Source organism: Ranitomeya imitator, chromosome 5 (genome assembly GCF_032444005.1).
Source record: "Ranitomeya imitator isolate aRanImi1 chromosome 5, aRanImi1.pri, whole genome shotgun sequence".
In the NCBI taxonomy this organism is placed as follows: Eukaryota; Metazoa; Chordata; class Amphibia; order Anura; family Dendrobatidae; genus Ranitomeya; species Ranitomeya imitator.
Window position 1 is genome coordinate 715,834,120 of NC_091286.1, and position 26,848 is coordinate 715,860,967.

At 44.3% G+C, this 26,848-nt stretch overlaps 1 protein-coding gene across 4 annotated transcripts in view; it reads left to right on the top strand.

Annotated features, from left to right (window-relative positions):
* LOC138638953 (zinc finger protein 484-like) overlaps nt 1-26,848 on the top strand; it is a 196,140-nt gene that overhangs the window by 116,798 nt on the left and 52,494 nt on the right. The window contains exon 1 of one of the 4 annotated variants that reach the window (XM_069728718.1): nt 10,525-10,983. The exons of the other annotated variants lie outside the window; for them this stretch is intronic. The gene's annotated coding sequence lies outside the window, so the exon portion shown is untranslated. Of the gene's footprint in view, nt 1-10,524; nt 10,984-26,848 lie in introns of those variants that run through there. 4 annotated transcript variants of the gene reach the window in all.

Consider the following 26,848-nt stretch of genomic DNA (forward strand, 5'->3'; position numbering starts at 1 on the left):
CAGGGTCAAGATGATATAGAAGTATATTGTCAGAAATTTAGGAAATGGTCAGTACTCACTCAGTGGAATGAATCTGCGCTGGCAGCTTTGTTCAGAAAGGGTCTCTCTGAGGCTCTTAAGGATGTCATGGTGGGATATCCTATGCCTGTTGGTTTGAATGAGTCTTTGTCTTTGGCCATTCAGATCGGTCGACGCTTGCGCGAGCGTAAATCTGTGCACCATTTGGCGGTACTGCCTGATGTTAAACCTGAGCCTATGCAGTGCGATAGGACTATGACCAGAGTTGAACGGCAGGAATACAGACGTCTGAATGGTCTGTGTTTCTACTGTGGTGATTCCACTCATGCTATTTCTGATTGTCCTAAGCGCACTAAGCGGTCCGCTAGGTCTGCCGTCATTGGTACTGTACAGTCCAAATTCCTTCTGTCCATTACCTTGATATGCTCTTTGTCGTCGTTTTCTGTCATGGCGTTTGTGGATTCAGGCGCTGCCCTGAATCTGATGGATTTGGATTATGCTAAACGTTGTGGGTTTTTCTTGGAGCCTTTGCGGTGTCCTATTCCATTGAGAGGAATTGATGCTACACCTTTGGCCAAGAATAAACCTCAATACTGGGCCCAGCTGACCATGTGCATGGCTCCTGCACATCAGGAAGTTATTCGCTTTCTGGTGTTGCATAATCTGCATGATGTGGTCGTGTTGGGGTTGCCATGGCTACAAACCCATAATCCAGTATTGGATTGGAATTCCATGTCGGTGTCCAGCTGGGGTTGTCAGGGGGTACATGGTGATGTTCCATTTTTGTCGATTTCGTCATCCACCCCTTCTGAGGTCCCAGAGTTCTTGTCTGATTATCAGGATGTATTTGAAGAGCCCAAGTCCGATGCTCTACCTCCGCATAGGGATTGTGATTGTGCTATCAATTTGATTCCTGGTAGTAAATTCCCTAAAGGTCGATTATTTAATTTTTCCGTGCCCGAACACGCCGCTATGCGCAGTTATGTGAAGGAATCCCTGGAGAAGGGACATATTCGCCCATCGTCATCACCACTAAGAGCAGGGTTCTTCTTTGTAGCCAAGAAGGATGGTTCGCTGAGACCGTGTATTGATTACCGCCTTCTTAATAAGATCACTGTGAAATTTCAGTATCCCTTGCCATTGTTATCTGACTTGTTTGCTCGGATTAAGGGGGCTAGTTGGTTCACTAAGATAGATCTTCGTGGTGCGTATAATCTGGTGAGAATCAGGCAAGGAGATGAATGGAAAACTGCATTCAATACGCCCGAGGGTCATTTTGAGTATCTAGTGATGCCGTTCGGACTTGCCAATGCTCCATCTGTGTTTCAGTCTTTTATGCATGACATCTTCCGTGAGTATCTGGATAAATTCCTGATTGTTTACTTGGATGACATTTTGATCTTCTCAGATGATTGGGAGTCTCATGTGAAGCAGGTCAGAATGGTTTTTCAGGTCCTGCGTGCTAACTCTTTGTTTGTGAAGGGATCAAAGTGTCTCTTCGGTGTGCAGAAAGTTTCATTTTTGGGGTTCATCTTTACCCCTTCTACTATCGAGATGGATCCAGTTAAGGTCCAAGCCATCCAGGATTGGATTCAGCCGACATCTCTGAAAAGTCTGCAAAAGTTCCTGGGCTTTGCTAATTTTTATCGTCGCTTCATCTGTAATTTTTCTAGCATTGCCAAACCATTGACCGATTTGACCAAGAAGGGTGCTGATTTGGTTAATTGGTCTTCTGCTGCTGTGGAAGCTTTTCAGGAGTTGAAGCGTCGTTTTTGTTCTGCCCCTGTGTTGTGTCAGCCAGATGTTTCTCTTCCGTTCCAGGTCGAGGTTGATGCTTCTGAGATTGGAGCAGGGGCGGTTTTGTCACAGAGAGGTTCTGATTGCTCAGTGATGAAACCATGTGCTTTCTTTTCCAGGAAGTTTTCGCCCGCTGAGCGTAATTATGATGTGGGCAATCGAGAGTTGCTGGCCATGAAGTGGGCATTCGAGGAGTGGCGTCATTGGCTTGAAGGAGCTAAGCATCGCGTGGTGGTATTGACTGATCATAAGAACTTGACTTATCTCGAGTCTGCCAAGCGCTTGAATCCTAGACAGGCCCGTTGGTCGTTATTTTTTGCCCGCTTCGACTTTGTGATTTCGTACCTTCCGGGCTCTAAAAATGTGAAGGCGGATGCTCTGTCTAGGAGTTTTGTGCCCGACTCTCCGGGTTTATCTGAGCCAGCGGGTATCCTCAAGGAAGGAGTCATTGTGTCTGCCATCTCCCCTGATTTGCGGCGGGTGCTGCAAAAATTTCAGGCGAATAAACCTGATCGTTGTCCAGCAGAGAAACTGTTCGTCCCTGATAGGTGGACTAATAAACTTATCTCTGAACTTCATTGCTCGGTGTTGGCTGGTCATCCTGGAATCTTTGGTACCAGAGAGTTGGTGGCTAGATCCTTCTGGTGGCCATCTGTCATGGGATGTACGTACTTTTGTGCAGTCCTGTGGGATTTGTGCTAGGGCTAAGCCCTGCTGTTCTCGTGCCAGTGGGTTGCTTTTGCCCTTGCCGGTCCCAAAGAGGCCTTGGACACATATTTCGATGGATTTCATTTCTGACCTTCCCGTTTCTCAAAAGATGTCAGTCATTTGGGTGGTCTGTGATCGCTTTTCTAAAATGGTCCATCTGGTGCCCTTGGCTAAATTGCCTTCCTCCTCTGATTTGGTACCTTTGTTCTTTCAGCATGTGGTTCGGTTGCATGGCATTCCTGAGAATATTGTTTCTGACAGAGGTTCCCAGTTTGTTTCAAGGTTTTGGCGAGCCTTTTGTGGTAGGATGGGCATTGACCTATCCTTTTCCTCGGCTTTCCATCCTCAGACTAATGGCCAGACCGAACGAACCAATCAGACCTTGGAAACATATCTGAGATGTTTTGTTTCTGCAGACCAGGATGATTGGGTGTCCTTTTTGCCGTTGGCTGAGTTCGCCCAGCTCGGCTACTTTGGTTTCTCCATTTTTTTTGCAATTCTGGGTTCCATCCTCGTTTCTCTTCAGGACAGGTTGAGTCTTCGGACTGTCCTGGTGTGGATTCTGTGGTGGATAGGTTGCAGCAGATCTGGACTCAGGTAGTGGACAATTTGATCTTGTTCGTGTTGGGGATCTGGTTTGGTTATCTTCTCGTCATATTCCTATGAAGGTTTCCTCTCCTAAATTTAAACCTCGTTTTATTGGTCCGTATAGGATTTCTGAGGTTCTCAATCCTGTGTCTTTTCGTTTGACCCTCCCAGACTCCTTTTCCATACATAATGTATTCCATAGGTCGTTGTTGCGGAGATACGTGGCACCTATGGTTCCATCTGTTGAGCCTCCTGCCCCGGTTTTGGTGGAGGGGGAATTGGAGTATATTGTGGAGAAGATTTTGGATTCTCGTGTTTCTAGACGGAAACTCCAGTATCTGGTTAAATGGAAGGGTTATGCTCAGGAAGATAATTCCTGGGTTTTTGCCTCTGATGTTCATGCTTCCGATCTTGTTCGTGCCTTTCATGCGGCTCATCCTGGTCGGCCTGGGGGCTCTGGTGAGGGTTCGGTGACCCCTCCTCAAGGGGGGGGGTACTGTTGTGAATTCTGTGGCTGAATTCACTCCTGTGGTCACAAGTGGTACTGCAGCTTCTGAGCTTCCTCCCTCAGGTGTTCTGGTGAGCTCGTTAACTGCTTCATTACTTAACTCCGCCTGATGCTGCTATCCTTGCTCCTTGTCAATGTTTCAGTGTTGGATCTGAGCTTCTCCTGATTGTTCCTGTGACCTGCTGCTCTGTATAGCTAAGTGCTTTTTGCTTTTTTGTTGTTTTTTTTCTGTCCAGCTTGTCTTTTGTTTTGCTGGAAGCTCTGAGACGCAAAGGGTGTACCGCCGTGCCGTTAGTTCGGCACGGTGGGTTTTTTTTGCCCCCTTTGCGTGGTTTTGCTTTAGGGTTTTTTGTAGACTGCAAAGTTCGCTTTACTGTCCTCGCTCTGTCCTAGAATATCGGGCCCCACTTTGCTGAATCTATTTCATCCCTACGTTTTGTCTTTTCATCTTACTCACAGTCATTATATGTGGAGGGCTGCCTTTTCCTTTGGGGAATTTCTCTGGGGCAAGTCAGGCCTATTTTTCTATCTTCAGGCTAGCTAGTTTCTTAGGCTGTGCCGAGTTGCCTAGGTAGTTGTTAGGCGCATTCCACAGCCGCTTTTAGTTGTGTTTAGGATAGGATCAGGTGTGCAGTCTACAGAGTTTCCACGTCTCAGAGCTCGTTCTTGTATTTTTGGGTATTTGTCAGATCACTGTGTGCGCTCTGATCGCTAAGCACACTGTGTTTCTGGATTGCCTTCATAACACCTGTCATTAGCAAACATAACAGGGGAGATAGATTAACCCTTGCAGGCGCAACCCCGGGTTGCGTGCTGAGAGCGGGTACGTGACAAACTGGTAGCAACACGGAGAGGGATCCGTGACAGTCGGGTTTTAAGTATTGTTCATATTATTTGCCATTAACCATGGTGGTACACTCAAACTCTGTAATCCAAATGATGCATGGGAGAGGTGCCGCCCTTTTGTATCTGTATGTTTCCTGTTCCTGAAGGGCGGAACCCCTCTCTCCTGGTGCGGTCATAGGCTTCCGAAAAATAAAGTTACCGGTAAGTAACTAAGACTTTCCCACATGTCTGCTTTACAGCAGTACAGTTTTTTAAGCTTTTTTGGGGTTAGGAAGTTAGACTGGTTAAAAGTTAACCACCGATTTCTTATTTTTACAACAAAATTTACAAACCCATTTTTTTAGGGACCACATCATATTTGATGTGACTTTGAGGGGCCTATATGACAGAAAATAAGCAAAAGTGACACCACTCTAAAAAAAATTCACCCCTCAATATCCTCAAAACCACATTCAAGAAGCTTATTAACACTTCAGGCGCTTCAAAGGAGTTAATGGAATATGGAGGGGAAAAAAAGAATATTTTACTTTTTTCACAAAAATGTTACCCGCCACAAGTGACCCCATTTTGGAAACTAGACCCCTCAGGGAATGTATCTAGATGTTTGGTAAGCACCTTGAACCTCTAGGTGCTTCCTAGTAGTTTATAAAGTTGAGCTGTAAAAATAAAAAACTATTTTCCCACAAAAATTCTCTTTTAGCTCCATTTTTATTTTTATTTTCACAAGGGTAGCAGGAGAAAATGGACCCCAAAATTTCTCCTGAGTACACAGATACCCTATATTGAAGGGAAACTACTGTTTGGTTGCATGGCAAGGCTCTGAAGCTTTTGGAACGCAAAAATGTCAGGAATCAAGAGCAGACGCCATATCGCATTTAGAGAGCCCTGATGTGCCTAGACAGTGGAAACCCCCACAAGTGACCCAATTTTGGAAGCTAGACCCCCATAAGGAATATAACTAGATGTGTGGTAAGCAAGGGTAACAGTAGAAAATGGACCACAAAATTGTTGCCCAATTTCTACGCTGATACCCCATATGTATGGGGAAATGACTTTTGAGACACAAAGTGCAAAGCTCAGAAGGGGAGAGACACCATATTGGAGTTCAGATTTTGCTGTAATGGTTTGAGGGTGACATGTCACAATTCATCTGGGGTGCAGTGATCATTGACGCCACATGTGCCTCAAAGAATTTTATATTTTGGGGCGGTGAAGAAAGAATAATTACATTTTTTCCACTTAAATGTTGTTTTAGCCCCAAATGTTTTATTTTTATCAGGGCTAATAGAAAAAAATTGGACCTCAGTTTCTTGTAAAAATTTATATTGAATGCGCGAATACCATACATGTACTTAGGAAATAATTTTCAGGCACAGTGCAAAACTCTGAAGAGAAGCAGTGCCATATTACAGTGTAGATTTTCTGCTTTGCTGGTGCCATTACCCACTGGGAGAGCCCCTGAACATTTTTATTTTGGCTCCAGATTTTAAATTCTCACACAAGGAAACAGGTAAAAATGACACCAAAATTTTGTTGACAGATATGCAACAGATACAGACTTATTTGTGTGCAGGAGGAGATAACACTTTTCTGACTGTAGATGGCGATGTTGTTACTGTTATATGCTTAGTTGAATGTAATGCATATACTTGTTGTACTTTGGTTTCACTTTCTCTCTGGTAAAAGGTCCTTTAGACTTCCTGTTATGCTGTATTTTGAAGCTGATGCATGTACCTCGTGTTCTGGGTAGATAAAAGTTGAATTACCCCATATAATCTACTCTCACAAGTTTCTTCTGTGACCAAACTATGCAACAGGTTATGGGCGCAGAATAGAAGGCAAAAAGGACTTGGTGAATGCAAAAGAATACTTCAGAGCAATTCTCTCCAATCAAGTAAGACAAATAAGTAGAGATGAGCGGTGTTCGAGTCGAACTGTTCGCCAATCTCAAATTCGAGCTGTTTTGGGCGGTGTTCGAGTCGTTCAACGAACCCGAACAATTTGCTTAAAATTCGGCTGTTCGAGTTTCTGTTCGATAACTGTTCGTTCACCAAAAGCCTCGCTTGATTTGCACATTAAAACTGTTTATCATTGTTAATAGACTGTTTCAGTGTATAGTGGGCGGGGGGGGGGGGGGGCAGGGGATAGATCTGTGCTGAAATAACGCTGATCTCCATTTTTTTTTCTTTCCCGCATTTACAGTGGGGCGGTGCAGTCTCTCAGCCTATCAGCAGTGCACACAGCAATGTGCATGTGATGCACACAAGCAAGGGCATGTGTCATTGGCTGTGTAAGTCACATGTCCTTGCCCTATAAGAACCAGCCATTTGCCCCATTGCCACCATTTCCTCACTGCTGCAGCTTAAGAGTCTTTTTTTGGAGCGAATTGTCAGAGACATAGGTTTAGGGAGTCGGGAGGAGTCGGGACTAGTTGTAATATCATCCCTTTTCAGGGTAGGTTACAGCAGTTCATAGCACTGTTTGCCAGGCAGGTCTGTGCCAGTGCTGTGCAAGTGTTTGTCACAGCATTTGGTGTAATCTAGCTCAGCCAATCATTTTGGGCTAGTAGCATTGTCTGATAGTCATCTGAGTAGCCCGCCTGTGAAACTAACTATACCGCCTGTGTATCTCTATTTTCACTGCATCTAATCCAGTTATTAGTTTAGGGCCTAGGAGCAGTGTCTGCACGTCAGCAGAGTACCCCACCCATGAAGCAAGCTACACTGCCTGTTTACCTAACTACTATTTTGTAACGGCATCTAGCCTAGGAAATCCTTTTCGGCCTAGTAGAATTTAGTGATACTCAGCAGCGTACCCCACCCATGAAGCAAGCTACACCGCCTGTTTACCTAACTACTATTTTGTAACGGCATCTAGCCCAGGAAATCATTTTGGGCCTAGTAGAATTTGGTGCAACTCAGCAGCGTACCCCACCCATGAAGCAACTACACCGCCTGTTTACCTAAGTACTATTTTTTAACGGCATTTGGCCCAGGCAATACTTTGGGCCTAGTAGCAATTTCTGCTACTCAGTAGAGTACCCCACCCATGAAGCAAGCTACACCGCCTTCTTTCTTTCTCAATCAAACCCCTCGGCTCTGGGGTCTCCAGCTCTCTCCTTCTCACAGGTGGACTACCGCGTGTTTTCACACAGTGGCGAATCTTTTGGGCCCAGGCGTAAGAAGTCGTCGAGGTAATGGATAATATGTGCCGCCTTACAAACGTCCATGCCGACACATTCGAGGAAGCAACTAAATGCCTCAAATAGTGAGCAGGATATGGAGCACCGCATGGGCAAACAGCGATCTGTGTAGTATGCTCCTTCACAGAAGCAGCCCAATGGGAGGACACTATTTGAAGGCACAGGTAGTAACCGGAACGCCCCCTCAATGTCTGTTTTGGCCATTAGGGTGCCCCTTCCCAACTTCTTGACCCACCTGATTGCCTCGTCAAAGGAGGTACAGTACATAGTACTGTACTTGGTTCCGCGTCAATGTTGTCGTTTACTGACCTGCCCTTTGGATATGACAAATGGTGGATTAGTCTGAATGTATTGGGTTTGTTTTTAGGCACTACTCCCAATGGGGGTACCACTACGTCTTCTAAGGAAAGTGTTCTGAATGGACCCGCCGCCATTCTACCTAAAGATATTTATTTTTTAATTTTTTTTGTCAAGACGTCTGGGTGTTGGTAGAGTGAGTTTAGATTTTTACTCCAGCCTTTCTTGATTTTAAAAGGGCATGACATGCCTATATCTGTGTCTCCTCCCTCCTCCTTTTACTCCTCCACCTCTTTTCTTTTCGCATGACTATATGTAGTTGTGACTTTTCCATGTTTGTTGTGTCTTCTGAGCAGTTTGTCAGCTTTTGAACCCCTTTTTAAGGTGTTTTTTCGTGTGTTTTCCATGTGTTTGTGTTTGCCTGCCATTGGTTTCAATGGGGTTCGTCGAACAGTTCGGCGAACACCTCCCTGTTCGACGAACCGAACCGAACCCGAACACTAGGGAGGTGGCTCAACACTACAAATAAGTTAAAGATGAGCAGCAGTTCAGAGCGGAGACTCACAGTAGTTAAGCTGAACAATGAGAACTATCAGTTATGGACAGCTACTTATTTGCTAAGCAGACTTTTTCAAAAAGACTGAAAAAACCCATATGAATTGTGGCATGGTAAGAAACCAAGTGTGAATCATTTAAGAGTTTTTGGTTGCAAAGTTTGTGTTTATTCCAGAAGAAAAATGCTCCAAACTTCAAAACAAAGCCATTGAAGGAATATTTGTCGGATATAGTGACAATTGCAAAGGATACAGTTTCCTAGATCCCAAGACGAGCTCACATGGTACTCAGGGTGTAAACTCATATATCACCCTTATAAATGAGCTCTCAAAGGACCGAGCATAGCACTTACCTATATGAAAAAAACAAGGGATTGGCCTCAGATGTGTTGGGATCCTTTATGTATTGGTCCAATTTAAATGAGAGACACCATATGCGATACCAGATATAGCAGACATTTTTTCATTTGTGTTTTTTTATTTTTTCTTGTTCTGTTGAACATTTTGCTTATTTTTCTGATACATGATACTGAATTGGTATGATATATAGGGTGTAAAAGTATATATCACCCAGACAAACGAGCTCGCATAAGATCGGATATTGCATTTATTCATGAGAAAGCAATGAGGGATTGGCCTCTGCTCTATCGGGCTTCCTGGTGCATTTGCCCAATTTAAATGAGAGACACTATATGTGATGCTTGACATAGCAGATATTTTTTTCATTTGTGTTTTATGATTTTTTTCTTGTTTTGTTGAACATTTTGCTCATTAACATCTTATGCTGAATCCGTATGGCATTCAGGGTGTAAACTTATATATCACCCAAACATATGAACACCTACTGAGTGATCTAATGTATCTGCTATTCCGGATTTGAGACACCTTATCATTGGTATCTGCTTTGTGTATGGGTCCTATGTATAGGTCTGCCTGTATGACATGTAGGTCATGATGTACTAACAAAGACAGTGACACATTGGTACATATACTAGAGGTGTCTATTCCCTATGACCTCTGAGTATTTATGAGCACAATATATCTGTGCTCTACTGTACCCCATTATTTTGATCTTTGATCTGTTGCTCGTGTATCATCACTTATATTTTAAGACCATTTATTCATCGAGCAATATCTATACCATTTTTTGCTGATATAGCTTTGGGGTACACGCAATTAGTGGACTTTTACGCAGCACTATCTTTTGCTGCGTTGTTTTTTAGTTGTTTTGTTACACTTTTTTCACTTTTTTTTACACTTTTTTCGCGTTTTTGGTTAGTGTGACCTTTTGGTCAATTTGTGTGTATGTCTGTGGGGACCTGGGCGTGGGTATTTGGTAGGGCCTAGTAGGGCTAGAAGGGACAGTCGACGTGGAGCGGGGGCGCCACATCGAAATTTAGGGTGCCAACCTCCGCTGTTAGGTAGGTGAAAGCCACTACAGGGCCATCTAACAGGGACTGTGTCAGGAATACATCTGTTACTACTTCCTGAATCTTTCCTAGCCTACCCAAACCCAGGTGGTTGATGTTGGTAGCATACATTTAAGTATATTTAATTGTCTATGAGAATTTTAGATATTATTAATAAAGTATTTTTTTAGGATATTTCGTTTCTTTTTGGTTGTCCTAGATCCCAAGACAGACAGAATCACAGTGAGTAACAGTGTAACATTCATTGAAGATTTAAATGATGACATAATGACATCACTGAAAACAAAAAATGAGAGAAAAGACAGTGATATAACTGCAGAAACATCTGATGAGAAAGAAGTAGAAATCGATGAAAATCAAAAAACTGAAAGTCAAGAGATACAGCTCCATACAGACACAGAACCAAGACTCTGAAGAAGGCCGGAGTCACACTACAGCGAGATACGGCCGAGTCTCGCAGGTTGAAAACAAGCTCTGGCACCGGCACTCCGGAGCGGAGCGTGCGGCTCCATATATTGCTATGCGGCTGCACGCTCCGCTCTGGAGTGCCGGTGCCAGAGCTTGTTTTTAACCTGCAAGACTCGGCCGTACAGGTACAAATAAAGTTTATGAACCTACATCTTGCGACGACATATCTCAACTTTCAGAAGAAGAGGCCGACAAATGGATAAAGGCTGCAGAAACAGAAATAAAATCCATGCATGATTCTAAGACATGGACACGAACAGAACTATCAAAAGAAGAAAAGGCTATTGGATTTAAATGGGTTTTTAAAGTAAAATACCAAGCAGATGGCACAGCTGATCGATACCGAGCAAGACTCGTAGCTAAAGGCTATTCTCAGAAATATGGAGAAGACTATGATGCGACATTTACTCCAGTTGTTAAACACATCACAATCAGAACTTTGTTTGCAGTTGCAGCAATGAAAGAAATGCAGTTGAAACATCTGGATGTAAAGGCAGCATTTCTGAATGGAGACTTAACAGAAGACAACAACCCCCAGGATTCAAGGATAAAAGGAAACCAAACAAGGTTTGTAAGCTACAGAAAAGTATATATGGTTTAAAAAAAGCTGCTAAAGCATGGATTGATAAAATCACAGAAGTACTCATAAATGAACATTTTAAAAGAAGCAAAGCGGATCCTTTTCTATATACAAAGAGACTGACAGACAGATGGATCTTATTAGGGGTCGAGTTCCCACCTCTGCAGAGGAGGAATCTTGAGCCATCTCCGCTTTGGTCTCCCATTCTTCTCCAGCCACAGTGGAGCCTGCTCAGCGGAGACGTCGGTCCCAGCGTCTGGCTCAGCCTGATACGGTGCGAATGGTTACTGCTGCCTTCCAGGCTCAGCCATTGTAGCCAGTACTGGTCAGCGGCGAGCAGACCTCTCTGGGACTAAAGGTACCTTCACACATAACGATATCGTTAAGGATATCGTTGCAACGTCACGCTTTTTGTGACGTAGCAACGATCCCGCTAACGATATCTTTGTGTGACAGCGACCAACGATCAGGCTCCTGCTGGGAGATTGTTGGGGAATGATTAGGACCTTTTTTTGGTCACTGATCACCCCGCTGTCATCGCTAGATCGGCGTGTGTGACGCCGATCTAGCGATGTGTTCACCTGTAACCAGGGTAAACATCAGGTTACTAAGTGCAGGGCCGCGCTTAGTAACCCGATATCACCCTGGTTACCATTGTAAAAGTTAAAAAGAAAAAACACTACATACTCACATTCCGATGTCTGTCACGTCACCCGGCGTCAGCTTTCCTGCACTGTGTCAGCGCCGGCCATAAAGCAGAGCACAGCGGTGACGTCACCGCTCTGCTTTACGGCCGGTGCTTGCACAGTGCAGGGAAGCTGACGCCGGGGGACATGACAGACATCGGAATGTGAGTATGTAGTGTTTTTTTTTTTTTTTTTTACTTTTACAATGGTAACATGAGTAAATATCGGGTTACTAAGCGCGGCCCTGCACTTAGTAACCCGATGTTTACCCTGGTTACCCGGGGACTTCGGCATCGTTGAAGACAGTTTCAACAATGCCGAAGTTATTCCCCTGATCGTTGGTCGCTGGAGAGAGCTGTCTGTGTGACCGCTCCCCAGCGACCACACAACGACTTACCAACGATCACGGCCAGGTCGTATCGCTGGTCGTGATTGTTGGTAAATCGTTTAGTGTAACGGTACCTTAAGTCCTGCTTTTCCCCTTCTGAGCATGCCCAGGGTAAGACCTCACATTGGAGGTCGGGCTCACATGCTCAGGCACTGCAGCAGCTCCCATTGGTCCTCTAGGAAGGTCCTGAAGTTGCTCAGATACTGTAGCAGCTCCGATTGGTCCTCTAGGAAGGTCCTGAAGTTGCTGCAGCTATAAAAGGTTTGCATGGCCGCACGGCCATGCGCTAGTATCAATATTTGTCATGTGCTTTGCGCCAGTGTGGTCATGTATGCTTGTGGTCAGGGCCTGTCTGAGATAAGCCACTAGAATAGAATACCGGCACCTCCGGTGAGGAGTTTGTTCGCATGTATTCAGGGCCCAGCTGAAATAAGCCACTAGAATACCGGCACCTCCAGTGAGGAATTGTTTGTGTGATCCTCTGACTGCATGTCCACTGACTGCTATAAGCTCAGCAGTTAGCTGTGTACTCCTGTGAGCTTAACAGGACATAGTGCTTTTCTATCACGGCGACTCTGTGAAGTAACAGAGGTCTCTTATACCGCCATATAGTGCCATTTGCTAGCAGCAGGTTCTCCTCCTGCACGGTGGACCCCGGGCTGTGAACGCACCAATAATATCTATATTTACTCGGTGCATTCCTCTAGCCCTAACAGATCTGTGTGCTGATATACAGTACAGACCTAAAGTTTGGACACACCTTCTCATTTAAAGATTTTTCTGTATTTTCATGACTAAAAATTGTACATTCACACTGAAGGCATCAAAGCTATGAATTAACACATGTGGAATTATATACTTAACAAAAAAGTGTCAACTGAAATTATGTCTTATATTCTAGGTTCTTCAAACTAGCCACCTTTTGCTTTGATGACTGCTTTGCACACTCTTGGCATTCTCTTGATGAGCTTCAAGAGGTAGTCACCGGGAATGGTCTTCCAACAATCTTGAAGGAGTTCCCAGAGATGCTTCGCACTTGTTGGCCCTTTTGCCTTCACTCTGCGGTCCAGCTCACCCCAAACCATCTCGATTGGGTTCAGGTCTGGTGACTGTGGAGGCCAGGTCATCTGGTGTAGCACCCATCACTCTCCTTCTTGGTCAAATAGCCCTTACATGGCCTGGAGGTGTTTGGGGTCATTGTCCTGTTGAAAAATAAATGATGGTCCAACTAAACGCACACCGGATGGAATAGCATGCCGCTGCAAGATGCTGTGGTAACCATGCTGGTTCAGTATCCCTTCAATTTTGAATAAATTCACAACAATGTCACCAGCAAAGCCCCCCACACCATCACACCTCCTCCTCCATGCTTCACGGTGGGAACCAGGCATCTAGAGTCCATCCATTCACCTTTTCTGCGTCGCACAAAGACATGGTGGTTGGAACCAATAATCTCAAATTTGGACTCATCAGACCAAAGCACCGATTTCCACAGGTCTAATGTCCATTCCTTGTGTTCTTTAGCCCAAACAAGTCTCTTCTGCTTGTTGCCTGTTCTTAGCAGTGGTTTCCTAGCAGCTATTTTACCATGAAGGCCTGCTGCACAAAGTCTCCTCTTAACAGTTGTTGTAGAGATGTGTCTGCTGCTAGAACTCTGTGTAGCATTGACCTGGTCTCTAATCTGAGCTGCTGTTAACCTGCGATTTCTGAGGCTGGTGACTCGGATAAACTTATCCTTAGAAGCAGAGGTGACTCTTGGTCTTCCTTTCCTGGGGCGGTCCTCATGTGAGCCAGTTTCTTTGTAGCGCTTGATGGTTTTTGCAACTGCACTTGGGGACACTTTCAAAGTTTTCCCAATTTTTCGGACTGACTGTCCTTCATTTCTTAAAGTAATGATGGCCACTCGTTTTTCTTTACTGAGCTGCTTTTTTCTTGCCATAATACAAATTCTAACAGTCTATTCAGTAGGACTATCAGCTGTGTATCCACCAGACTTCTGCACAACACAACTAATGGTCCCAACCCCATTTATAAGGCAAGAAATCCCACTTATTATACCTGAAAGGGCACACCTGTGAATTGAAAACCATTCCCGGTGACTACCTCTTGAAGCTCATCAAGAGAATGCCAAGAGTGTGCAAAGCAGTCATCAAAGCAAAAGATGGCTACTTTGAAGAACCTAGAATATAAGACACAATTTCAGGTGTTTCACACTTTTTTGTTAAGTATATAATTCCACATGTGTTAATTCATAGTTTTGATGCCTTCAGTGTGAATGTACAATTTTCATAGTCATGAAAATTCAGAGAAATCTTGAAATGAGAAGGTGCGTCCAAACTTTTGGTCTGTACTGTATGTGGACGATATTTAAGTTTGTTTTGAAAAAGAAAGGGATGAAGCGGAGATAGTGAAAACTTTGGATCGATTCGTGATCAAAGATCTGGGAAATGTGAAACAGTACCTAGTGTGAGGCTGTGGCCTCTGATACAGCTAGGGGGCGCTGTTTGTTCTCCCCAGAATGTGCATGCAGACTGATGAAGTCCATAGGTGTGCATGAGAGTCACGGATCTCTGGTCCGGGTTTTCCAGGTGGCTGGAGGCCACAGGTTTGTGTGTGTTTAAAAGCCCTGCAGTAAGGGGTATGGGTGTATCAGGTGTGCAAGGTGCACATCAGTGTCAGTCTGGTGTGTGCTGGTCTGCAGAGTGCATGGAGGCCAACAGAGCCAGCACCCAGGGCAGCTGATAGCCTGGCACCCGCAGCGTACACAGAGATGCAAGTCGTCCATGGTACTGGTCTCGGATGTGGATGTCCTGTACCTGAAGGAGTCGGATGTGGACAGTCCTGTGCCGGAGGTAGATGTCCTGTGCCCGTAGGAGTCGGATGTGGACAGTCCTGTGCCCGGAGGTGGATGTCCCGTGCCCGAAAGAGGACTAGCATGTGTAACGATTGCAAACAGGTGGATATGGTGCCCGGCTGCTATCCGGAGGATATCCTGAACTGTGTACGACTGTGTGAGTAATGAGTCTGTAAGAGACTGTGATACAGCGATGCAGGACACCCACGAGAACTGGTCAGAGGAGGGCTGGCGTAAGTAGTGTCTGCAACATATGAGGCTGTGTGTACGGAGACGTATAGAGACTGAGATGGCATGCGGTCGCCCAGGGAAACTGGACAAAGGGAAGTCTGGCCTGTTTAGGGACCGCAAATCTAAAGCCATGTGTTATGCATTACTTTGAACTGGTGTAAACTGATCACTGAACTGGACTTCCTATTCCGGGGAAAAGGGGAGAGCGAGAGAGAGGGGGTTACATCTGAATCACATATTTTAGAGATATACACGGAAACCCCGGTGCGCAGAGCGCAGGATAAATGTTAGCCAAGCCTTACTGTGATCTTTGGAAGGCAGAATGAAAAAATCAACGGCAGGTGAAGAATTGGTATTATTTATTTTTTTACACTGTTTCCCATGTTTTATAAGTGATTAGATGACTTTATTCTTTGGGTCGGTGCGATTACAGCAATACAAGATTTATATCGGGTTTTTATGTTTTGCTGCTAAAAGATGTGTTTTGGGGGGCAAAAACTAGTTTTTCTATACCGATATTTAGACAGCTATAATCTTTCCATATTATGGCCAACACACTCATGAGGTGGTTTGTTTTTTGCGGGGCAATTTGACGTTTTTATTAGTACCATTTTCAGGCACATTACATTTTGTGATCTCTTTCTATTCCAATTTTTGGGAGGCAGAATGAACAAAAACCAACAATGCAGGAATTGTTTTTTTTTTTTTTTTATGTCGTTCCACGTGTGGTAAAATTGATAAAGCAGCTTTATTCTTCTGGTCAGTACCATTTAAATGGCTCTTTATGTTTTAACTTTTATAGAAAAAATATTTTTGCATGGCTTTATTCTAAGAGCTTTTTTTGGGGGGGACAAGATGTTTTAAGCAATACCATTTGTTACATTTGTCTATTTGATCCCGTTTTATTCCACTTTTGTTCAGCACTGTGATGGAAAACCATAGTTTGCGTTTTTTGTTTTTTTTTGTTACGGCGTTCACTGAAAGGATTAACTAGTGTGACATTTTGATAGGTTGAGTAGTTCCGGACACTACATTAGCAAATATGTACTTTTTTTGTTTATTTAAATTTTTTTTACAAAAAAATCTGTAATTATTAGTGTAATATTTTCCCTTCTCCCATGACAACAGCACCACCTGAGAGAGGGTATCTGCCCATCAAGGACAGAAGAACAAAAACACACTATACAAGCAATGTAACACACATAATCTTGAGGTGAAAAAATTTTTTTTTATATCACCAAGCTTGATAAGGGGTAACTATAAGAATGGCAGACCATTCGGCAAAACTAGAGCAAAAAGAAACGGACGCACCGAACAAAAAAAGTCCAGAACAAAAGGATCACACAAAAAACTATGAAAGTATCAAAATGTAATTTTATTGGTGGTACATAGGGACAAAAAAAGAAAAAACTGGCAATGCGGTACCAAAACACAATGTGTATCAGTCCATACTAAACACACCTAATCAATATGTCACAACTGTAAATGGACAACATGTAAAAAAACATCCATCACAAGTATAGCCCATGGAAACTATGAAAACGAACCTATATACAAAGTACAGCGGGCATATAGATGTTTATATAAATGTCCATGTAACATGCAAATACAAAAATAGGCAACCAATCAACAAAAAATAAATAAAAAATAATGGGCAAGATAGTATCTGCTAGTACACATAAATGCATATATACCAAAGAGGGGGAAAAAAAAAAAAAATAATAATAATAATAAATATAAAATGTCTACAAGTGAAATCAAATGTGCAATGTGCGTGTCAATAGATCAGATAGTCAGTAGACATACAAGAATATGCGAGAACAGTGCCCGCTGCATTATGTGAAAATCCATAGCGGCATAACCCACAGCAAAAAGGTCAGAATCACAGCCCGTGGGGTGTATGCACAAGAATGCCCACTGCACTATGTGAAGCCAAGTAGCAGCATGACCCACAGCTGAGAGATGACAGTCACAGCATGTGGATCGTCAGAGAATGGTTTACCTGAGAGGTGTGAGAAGAGTGGACAGACGCGCCCCGACGCGCGTTTCGGATCACAAAATCCTTCGTCACCACCTGAGAGAGGGTATCTGCCCATCAAGGACAGGAAACTTACTGAATAAAAAGCCAGTACCTCTCCTCCACATCAGTTTGGCTTCCTGTCCTTCTGGGAACCTGAAAGAGAGTGGTACTTGACTTACCCAGTAGGGTGTCCAGGCAGGATGCCTTCTAAGGGGGAGGTAACACTGGACAGGAGGTCGGTGCAACGCCGTGCAGATGCCTCTTGGCCGACATGATGTCCCAAGTTGCACGTGCTGGGGTTGGGGGAGCACCCTGGCAAGGTGCACCGGGACTCCAGGTCTGCGCACATGTGGGTTGCGCTGATGATGCTGGCGGGCCCTGGTGACGAGTGCGCTGGAAAGAGACGCCACCCGGGTCTGCGCGGGGCAGATATCCTGCACATCCCAGTGACGTAGCACGCCAAAAGCTACAGTGGCCATCCAGGTCTGCACGTGCGCAGGGCTTGCCGAGGCTCCCTGCCCACAGCGAGCCAGATTCAAAGGCCGGAAGTATGGGGCCGAATGGAGGTGACCTGGGCCATCCTGTTATAAAAGGGATGTGCGCAGAGTTATTTCTGTTTCAGTCCTATAATGGATGGACAGCAGCAGCAGTAGCAGCCGCCACCACAGCAGCAGCTGACACAGGAGCAAGGCAGGTCAGGAGTCCACCTCAGGGGGAAGCGATCTTCTGAGTCAATCCAGCCTCCATCTCCGGTACCGTAGATTGATCAGCTGAATGGTGAGTGATCTATGTGAAAGTGCACCATATTAAAGCGGGCCCCTTTTTCTGTGTATTTTTTTTTACTAGGAAAGGCCCCTGAAACATAGCTTGAAGCAGAAAAATAAAGTGTGCTTTGTGCAGGGGAGATTTACCAAGCACGTATAGTAAAAGCGTCTGTCCTGATTGCATACAGCAGACTGTCTCAGAGGAAACCCCTGGGTTTGCTATGGACCTGAAGGCTATAATTAGGACAGAGGTCCCGGAGTCATTAAAGCACCTGATGGGACAAAGAGAGGAGAGGAGGAGAAGTCTGGACTACAGTCATCTATCTGAGTCTGAGAGATCAGTAACATTTAAGGGAGAGGATTTGGATTTGTCTGATTCCTCCTCCACAGATAATGACACTGGGGGTAGACCTTGTTTTCCAGCAGAGGACTCGGACAGGTTGGTTAGGGCAATCAGGTCGACTGAGGGCATAGCTGATCCCAAGACCACTAGCACAGTCCAGGACATTATGTTAAACTAGAAGAAGAGGGGACGGGAAGAAAAACATTAGACTTGAACAAAGAAGATCCAGGAAAACATACTCAGAAGGGAGGTAAGAACATTTCTAAAACAATCCACAGCGAGGAGATTGGAACAAAACAAAATCCTCTAAACTGCATGCTCGCAAACGCCAGAAGCCTGACAAACAAGATGGAAGAACTAGAAGCAGAAATATCTACAGGTAAACCAATCAAACCAATCTAATCAGTTTTTATGAAGAGGTAAGCTATAGGCTGGACCACGGTGAGTCATTGGACGTGGTATATCTCGATTTTTCCAAAGCGTTTGATACCGTGCCGCACAAGAGGTTGGTACACAAAATGAGAATGCTTGGTCTGGGGGAAAATGTGTGTAAATGGGATAGTAACTGGCTTAGTGATAGAAAGCAGAGGGTGGTTATAAATGGTATAGTCTCTAACTGGGTCGCTGTGACCAGTGGGGTACCGCAGGGGTCAGTATTGGGACCTGTTCTCTTCAACATATTCATTAATGATCTGGTAGAAGGTTTACACAGTAAAATATCGATATTTGCAGATGATACAAAACTATGTAAAGCAGTTAATACAAGAGAAGATAGTATTCTGCTACAGATGGATCTGGATAAGTTGGAAACTTGGGCTGAAAGGTGGCAGATGAGGTTTAACAATGATAAATGTAAGGTTATACACATGGGAAGAGGGAATCAATATCACCACTACACACTGAACGGGAAACCACTGGGTAAATCTGACAGGGAGAAGGACTTGGGGATCCTAGTTAATGATAAACTTACCTGGAGCAGCCAGTGCCAGGCAGCAGCTGCCAAGGCAAACAGGATCATGGGGTGCATTAAAAGAGGTCTGGATACACATGATGAGAGCATTATACTGCCTCTGTACAAATCCCTATAAGTATATAAGGGGACAATACAAATATCTCGCTGAGGGTCTGTTTATACCAAGGAAGGTGACGGGCACAAGGGGGCATTCTTTGCGTCTGGAGGAGAGAAGGTTTTTCCACCAACATAGAAGAGGATTCTTTACTGTTAGGGCAGTGAGAATCTGGAATTGCTTGCCTGAGGAGGTGGTGATGGCGAACTCAGTCGAGGGGTTCAAGAGAGGCCTGGATGTCTTCCTGGAGCAGAACAATATTGTATCATACAATTAGGTTCTGTAGAAGGACGTAGATCTGGGGATTTATTATGATGGAATATAGGCTGAACTGGATGGACAAATGTCTTTTTTCGGCCTTACTAACTATGTTACTATGTTCGGTGGCTTAGAGCAGAAAAAAAATCAACATTGCCCTTTGAAAACCTAGGTGCTCCTAAGGTCCCCCTGGATAAGAAGGCAGAGGTTTTTCTGAAACAAACATGGGAGTCATCAGCACGGTCATAAAAACCTGCAATAAAGGTGACCTGCATGGGCCAGTCTATGATGGTGTGGCTACAGCAACTTGAGGACCAACTCAAAACCACATCCCTAGGGAAAAGATTTTGGCAGACCTTCCGCTGATGCAGGGAGCAGCTGTCTTCCTGGCTGACGCCTCGGCAGATTCCGTCAAGTTGGCAGCCAGGTCTGCAAATCTATCCAATGCGACCCACAGGGCTTTGTGGCTCAAAAGCTGGCCAGGGGATGTTCACTTCCATGTGAAGGGAAATATCTTTTTGGTCAAGTGCTGGATGATATTCTATATAAGGCAGCAGATAAGAAAAAGTGCTTTCTCAATGTGTCTCTTCCTCAATACAAGAGTTCCTTTCGTAGGAGGAACTATAACAGGTAAAAACCCCTTAGGAAACAGGGCAATTGGAAGGAGAAAAAAACAAGAAACAGGTTTCATGTTTGTGGGGCCCCCAGCTGAGTCACATCCAGGCCACAATAGCTCAGCTAGGATGGATGATAATTATGGAGAAGTCCAGACTACAGCCCCTGAAGGTTGAGCCTTTTTTAGGACTTATTTTGGACTCCGAGGAACAGGCCTATCTTCCACCAGAGGAAACAAAAAACAGAATTGTTGGCCTTGTATCACCAGCAGTTACCAATCCGGTCATGTCTCTGGGGAAGGCTATGTCTTTTCTAGCAACAATAACTTCCATTATTCCAGCAGTCCAGTGGGCCCAGATTCACTCCAAAGCCTTACAACAGGATGTCCCAGATGGAGATAAAAGGCTAGGAGTTTGGTTGGAGGGGAAAGTTATACTCTCCCAGAGTGCGAAAGACTCCATGGCTTGGTGGCTGGAATCTGGGAATCTGTCGCAGGGAATTCCGTGGTTCTACCAGATATTGGACGTGATTGTGACAGATGCGAGCGCAGAAGAATGGGAAGCACATCTCGGAGATCACGTTGTCCAGGGGGTATGGTCAGAAGTAGAAGTCTAGTATTGCTCAAAAATGAAAGAAGTACTGGCAGAAAAAGGGCAGTAGTAGAATTCCTTCTCCATCTAGAAGGGCACAACATTCGGGTACTCTCAGACAACCGGACATTAGTTGCCTACATCAACCACCAAGGGCGCACAAAATCCCAAACCCTGATGCTGCTATCACAGTCAATTCTCCAGATCATGGAAGAACATCATTTGAAGCTAACAGCACTGCATATAAAGGGAAGGGAGAACGAAGAAGCAGATTTTCTCAGCCGGAATACCCTGCAACCAGGGGACTGGGAACTGGATCCGCTAGTTTTTCAGAAGATTGTGGCAGAAATAGACCTGTTTGTCAACAGGAAAATAAAGATCTTCTGCTCTTTAAACCCAAGAGAAGGACCAAATGCAGTGGACGCTCTACAGATTATTTGGCATTTCAGGCTGGCTTATGCATTTCCCCCTTGATGATGATTCCGGCAGTCCTGAGGAAGATTCGGGAGGAGAGAGCAAGGGTCACCCTCATTGCTCCTTTCTGGCCCAAGAGGCCATGGTTCTCAGGGATAAGGAAGATGTCCTTATCAGACCCCTGGTGTCGCATCCTCAGAAGTCAGGTCTACATTTGACGGCCTGGATTTTGAGAGAGCACTGTTACTACAAAAAGGCTTCTGCCTGGCCTTAGTCACTACCCTGCTGCAGAGTAGAAAGCTGGTAACTATTAGAATATATGGCAAGATATGGGCTAAATTCTTAGCTGTTTCAGGGCAGTCCATGGGGGGCAGGGTCCCAATTAAAGCTATATTGGAATTTCTTCAAAGGGGAATGGAAATGGGCGTAGCCACCAGTACTCTTAAGGTGCAGGTGTCTGCCTTGGCAGCCCTATATAATTATAAAATTATTATTCATGTCATTTCACAGAATCAGGAAAGCATGTGACCAAAAGAAGCAAGAAGACCATGGAGAAATCACCAACCACACAACTGAAGAACCGAAATCAAATCTTTGTAGAGGATGAAGATGGCACACCTAAGGATGAAGCAATACCAGCAAGCAAAAAAGAAAAGGGCACACAGCAACAAGTGACAGCAAAAACTACAGCCAAGAAGCAACGAAGAGTGGTGGTGGTGGGAGACTCACTACTGAGAGGCACAGAAGCAGCCATCTGCAGACCGGACATAACCGCAAGAGAAGTATGCTGCCTTCCAGGTGCGATGATGAAGGATGTGACTGATAGGATATCAAAGCTCTTCAGCTCCAAGGACGTCCACCCATTTCTTCTTATACATGTTGGCACCAATGACACGGCAAGGAAGGACCTACCGACAATCTAACATAGAAAAAACTCAGAAAAAATACATACCATGAGATACGGCCTTCCCAAAACCCTGTCTGATGACAAATGCACTTATGTGCATTTGTCATCAGACAGGGTTTTGGGAAGGCTGTATCTCATGGTATGTATTTTTTCCTACCGACAATCTGCAAGGACTTTGAAGAGTTGGGGAAGAAAGTAAAGGAACTGGATGCACAGGTAGTTTTTTCTTCTATCCTTCCAGTAGACGAACATGGCACCAGGAGATGGAACAGGATCCTTGATGCGAACAACTGGCTAAGACGATGGTGCAGACAACAAGGATACGGATTCCTGGACCACGGTGTGAATTACTTGTACGATGGACTCCTCGCCAGAGACGGACTACACCTCAACAAACCTGGGAAACACACATTCGCCAGAAGACTCGCTACACTCATCAGGAGGGCGTTAAACTAGAAGAAGAGGGGACGTGTTGTGAATTCTGTGGCAGAGCTCCCTCCTGTGGTCACAAGTGGTACTTCGGCTGATTCTCTCTGTGAGCTTCCGTTGGTGGAGGAAAGTGGTACTGCGGCTTCTGAGTTTCCTTCCTCAGGTGATGTGGTGAAGTCATTAGGTGCTGCTCTATTTAACTCCACCTAGTGCTTTGATCCTGGCCTCCAGTCAATGTTCTAGTATTGGACCTGTTTCCTCCTGGATCGTTCCTGTGGCCTGCTGCTCTGCATAGCTAAGTTCCGCTTTGCTATTTTGTTTGCTGTTTTTTTCTGTCCAGCTTGTCTATTTGTTTTTTCCTGCTTGCTGGAAGCTCTGGGACGCAGAGGGTGAACCTCCGTGCCGTTAGTTCGGTACGGAGGGTCTTTTTGCCCCCTTTGCGTGGTTTTTGTAGGGTTTTGTGTTGACCGCAAAGTTACCTTTCCTATCCTTGCTCTGTTCAGAAAGTCGGGCCTCACTTTGCTAAATCTATTTCATCTCTACGTTTGTCTTTTCATCTTAACTCACAGTCATTATATGTGGGGGCTGCCTTTTCCTTTGGGGTATTTCTCTGAGGCAAGGTAGGCTTATTTTCTATCTTCAGGCTAGCTAGTTTCTCAGGCTGTGCCGAGTTGCATAGGGAGCGTTAGGCGCAATCCACGGCTGCCTCTAGTGTGGTTGGAGAGGATTAGGGATTGCGGTCAGCAGAGTTCCCACGTCTCAGAGCTCGTTCAATGTTTTTGGGTTATTGTCTGGTCACTGTATGTGCTCTGACCTCTATGTCCATTGTGGTACTGAATTACCTTATCATAACAGGGACGGGAAGAAAAACATTAGACTCAAACAAAGAAGACCCAGGAAAACATACTCAGAAGGGAGGTAAGAACATTTCTAAAACAATCCACAGCGAGGAGATTGGAACAAAACAAAATCCTCTAAACTGCATGCTCGCAAACGCCAGAAGCCTGACAAACAAGATGGAAGAACTAGAAGCAGAAATATCTACAGGTAACTTTGACATAGTGGGAATAACCGAGACATGGTTAGATGAAAGCTATGAATGGGCAGTTAACTTACAGGGTTACATTCTGTTTAGAAAGGATCGTAAAAATCAGAGAGGAGGAGGGGTTTGTCTCTATGTAAAGTCTTGTCTAAAATCCACTTTAAGGGAGGATATTAGCGAAGGGAATGAGGATGTCGAGTCCATATGGGTCGAAATTCATGGAGGGAAAAATGGTAACAAAATTCTCATTGGGGTCTGTTACAAACCCCCAAATATAACAGAAATCATGGAAAGTCTACTTCTAAAGCAGATAGATGAAGCTGCAACCCATAATGAGGTCCTGGTTATGGGGGACTTTAACTACCCGGATATTAACTGGGAAACAGAAACCTGTAAAACCCATAAAGGCAACAGGTTTCTGCTAATAACCAAGAAAAATTATCTTTCACAATTGGTGCAGAATCCAACCAGAGGAGCAGCACTTTTAGACCTAATACTATCTAATAGACCTGACAGAATAACAAATCTGCAGGTGGTCGGGCATCTAGGAAATAGCGACCACAATATTGTACAGTTTCACCTGTCTTTCACTAGGGGGACTTGTCAGGGAGTCACAAAAACACTGAACTTTAGGAAGGCAAAGTTTGACCAGCTTAGAGATGCCCTTAATCTGGTAGACTGGGACAATATCCTCAGAAATAAGAATACAGATAATAAATGGAAAATGTTTAAGAACATCCTAAATAGGCAGTGTAAGCGGTTTATACCTTGTGGGAATAAAAGGACTAGAAATAGGAAAAACCCAATGTGGCTAAACAAAGAAGTAAGACAGGCAATTAACAGTAAAAAGAAAGCATTTGCACTACTAAAGCAGGATGGCACCATTGAAGCTCTAAAAAACTATAGGGAGAAAAATACTTTATCTAAAAAACTAATTAAAGCTGCCAAAAAGGAAACAGAGAAGCACATTGCTAAGGAGAGTAAAACTAATCCCAAACTGTTCTTCAACTATATCAATAGTAAAAGAATAAAAACTGAAAATGTAGGCCCCTTAAAAAATAGTGAGGAAAGAATGGTTGTAGATGACGAGGAAAAAGCTAACATATTAAACACCTTCTTCTCCACGGTATTCACGGTGGAAAATGAAATGCTAGGTGAAATCACAAGAAACAATGAAAACCCTATATTAAGGGTCACCAATCTAACCCAAGAAGAGGTGCGAAACCGACTAAATAAGATTAAAATAGATAAATCTCCGGGTCCGGATGGCATACACCCACGAGTACTAAGAGAACTAAGTAATGTAATAGATAAACCATTATTTCTTATTTTTACGGACTCTATAGCGACGGGGTCTGTTCCGCAGGACTGGCGCATAGCAAATGTGGTGCCAATATTCAAAAAGGGCTCTAAAAGTGAACCTGGAAATTATAGGCCAGTAAGTCTAACCTCTATTGTTGGTAAAATATTTGAAGGGTTTCTGAGGGATGTTATTCTGGATTATCTCAATGAGAATAACTGTTTAACTCCATATCAGCATGGGTTTATGAGAAATCGCTCCTGTCAAACCAATCTAATCAGTTTTTATGAAGAGGTAAGCTATAGGCTGGACCACGGTGAGTCATTGGACGTGGTATATCTCGATTTTTCCAAAGCGTTTGATACCGTGCCGCACAAGAGGTTGGTACACAAAATGAGAATGCTTGGTCTGGGGGAAAATGTGTGTAAATGGGTTAGTATCTGGCTTAGTGATAGAAAGCAGAGGGTGGTTATAAATGGTATAGTCTCTAACTGGGTCGCTGTGACCAGTGGGGTACCGCAGGGGTCAGTATTGGGACCTGTTCTCTTCAACATATTCATTAATGACCTGGTAGAAGGTTTACACAGTAAAATTTCGATATTTGCAGATGATACAAAACTATGTAAAGCAGTTAATACAAGAGAAGATAGTATTCTGCTACAGATGGATCTGGATAAGTTGGAAACTTGGGCTGAAAGGTGGCAGATGAGGTTTAACAATGATAAATGTAAGGTTATACACATGGGAAGAAGGAATCAATATCACCATTACACACTGAATGGGAAACCACTGGGTAAATCTGACATGGAGAAGGACTTGGGGATCCTAGTTAATGATAAACTTACCTGGAGCAGCCAGTGCCAGGCAGCAGCTGTCAAGGCAAACAGGATCATGGGGTGCATTAAAAGAGGTCTGGATACACATGATGAGAGCATTATACTGCCTCTGTACAAATCCCTAGTTAGACCGCACATGGAGTACTGTGTCCAGTTTTGGGCACCGGTGCTCAGGAAGGATATAATGGAACTAGAGAGAGTACAAAGGAGGGCAACAAAATTAATAAAGGGGATGGGAGAACTACAATACCCAGATAGATTAGCGAAATTAGGATTATTTAGTCTAGAAAAAAGACGACTGAGGGGCGATCTAATAACCATGTATAAGTATATAAGGGGACAATACAAATATCTCGCTGAGGATCTGTTTATACCAAGGAAGGTGACGGGCACAAGGGGGCATTCTTTGCGTCTGGAGGAGAGAAGGTTTTTCCACCAACATAGAAGAGGATTCTTTACTGTTAGGGCAGTGAGAATCTGGAATTGCTTGCCTGAGGAAGGTGGTGATGGCGAACTCAGTCGAGGGGTTCAAGAGAGGCCTGGATGTCTTCCTGGAGCAGAACAATATTGTATCATACAATTATTAGGTTCTGTAGAAGGACGTAGATCTGGGGATTTATTATGATGGAATATAGGCTGAACTGGATGGACAAATGTCTTTTTTCGGCCTTACTAACTATGTTACTATGTCTTAAGGTTTCAAGGGATACTATAGCTAGATGGATTAGGGACGCCATTAGCCCAGCATACACCTCTACTAAGATGCCGGTTCCTGAGAACCCGAAGGCCCATTCCACCAGGGTCATGGTGACCTCGACTGAGAGTGCAGAGTGTTATGGTCTGGTGATTAAGGAGCAACATGCGACTAGCTCTGAGCAGGTGGTAACTATACTAACCGCAGTCCCTAAGCTCGACACAACACTAGAAGTAGCCGTGGAATGCTCCTAACTCTGCCTAGGCATCTCGTCACAGCCTAAGCGCTAACTACCCCTAAAGATAGCAGGAAAACTATCTTGCCTCAGAGAAAATCCCCAAAGGATAGATTAGCCCCCACAAGTAATGACTGTGAGAGGAGAAGGAAATGACATACGTAGTATGAAACAAGATT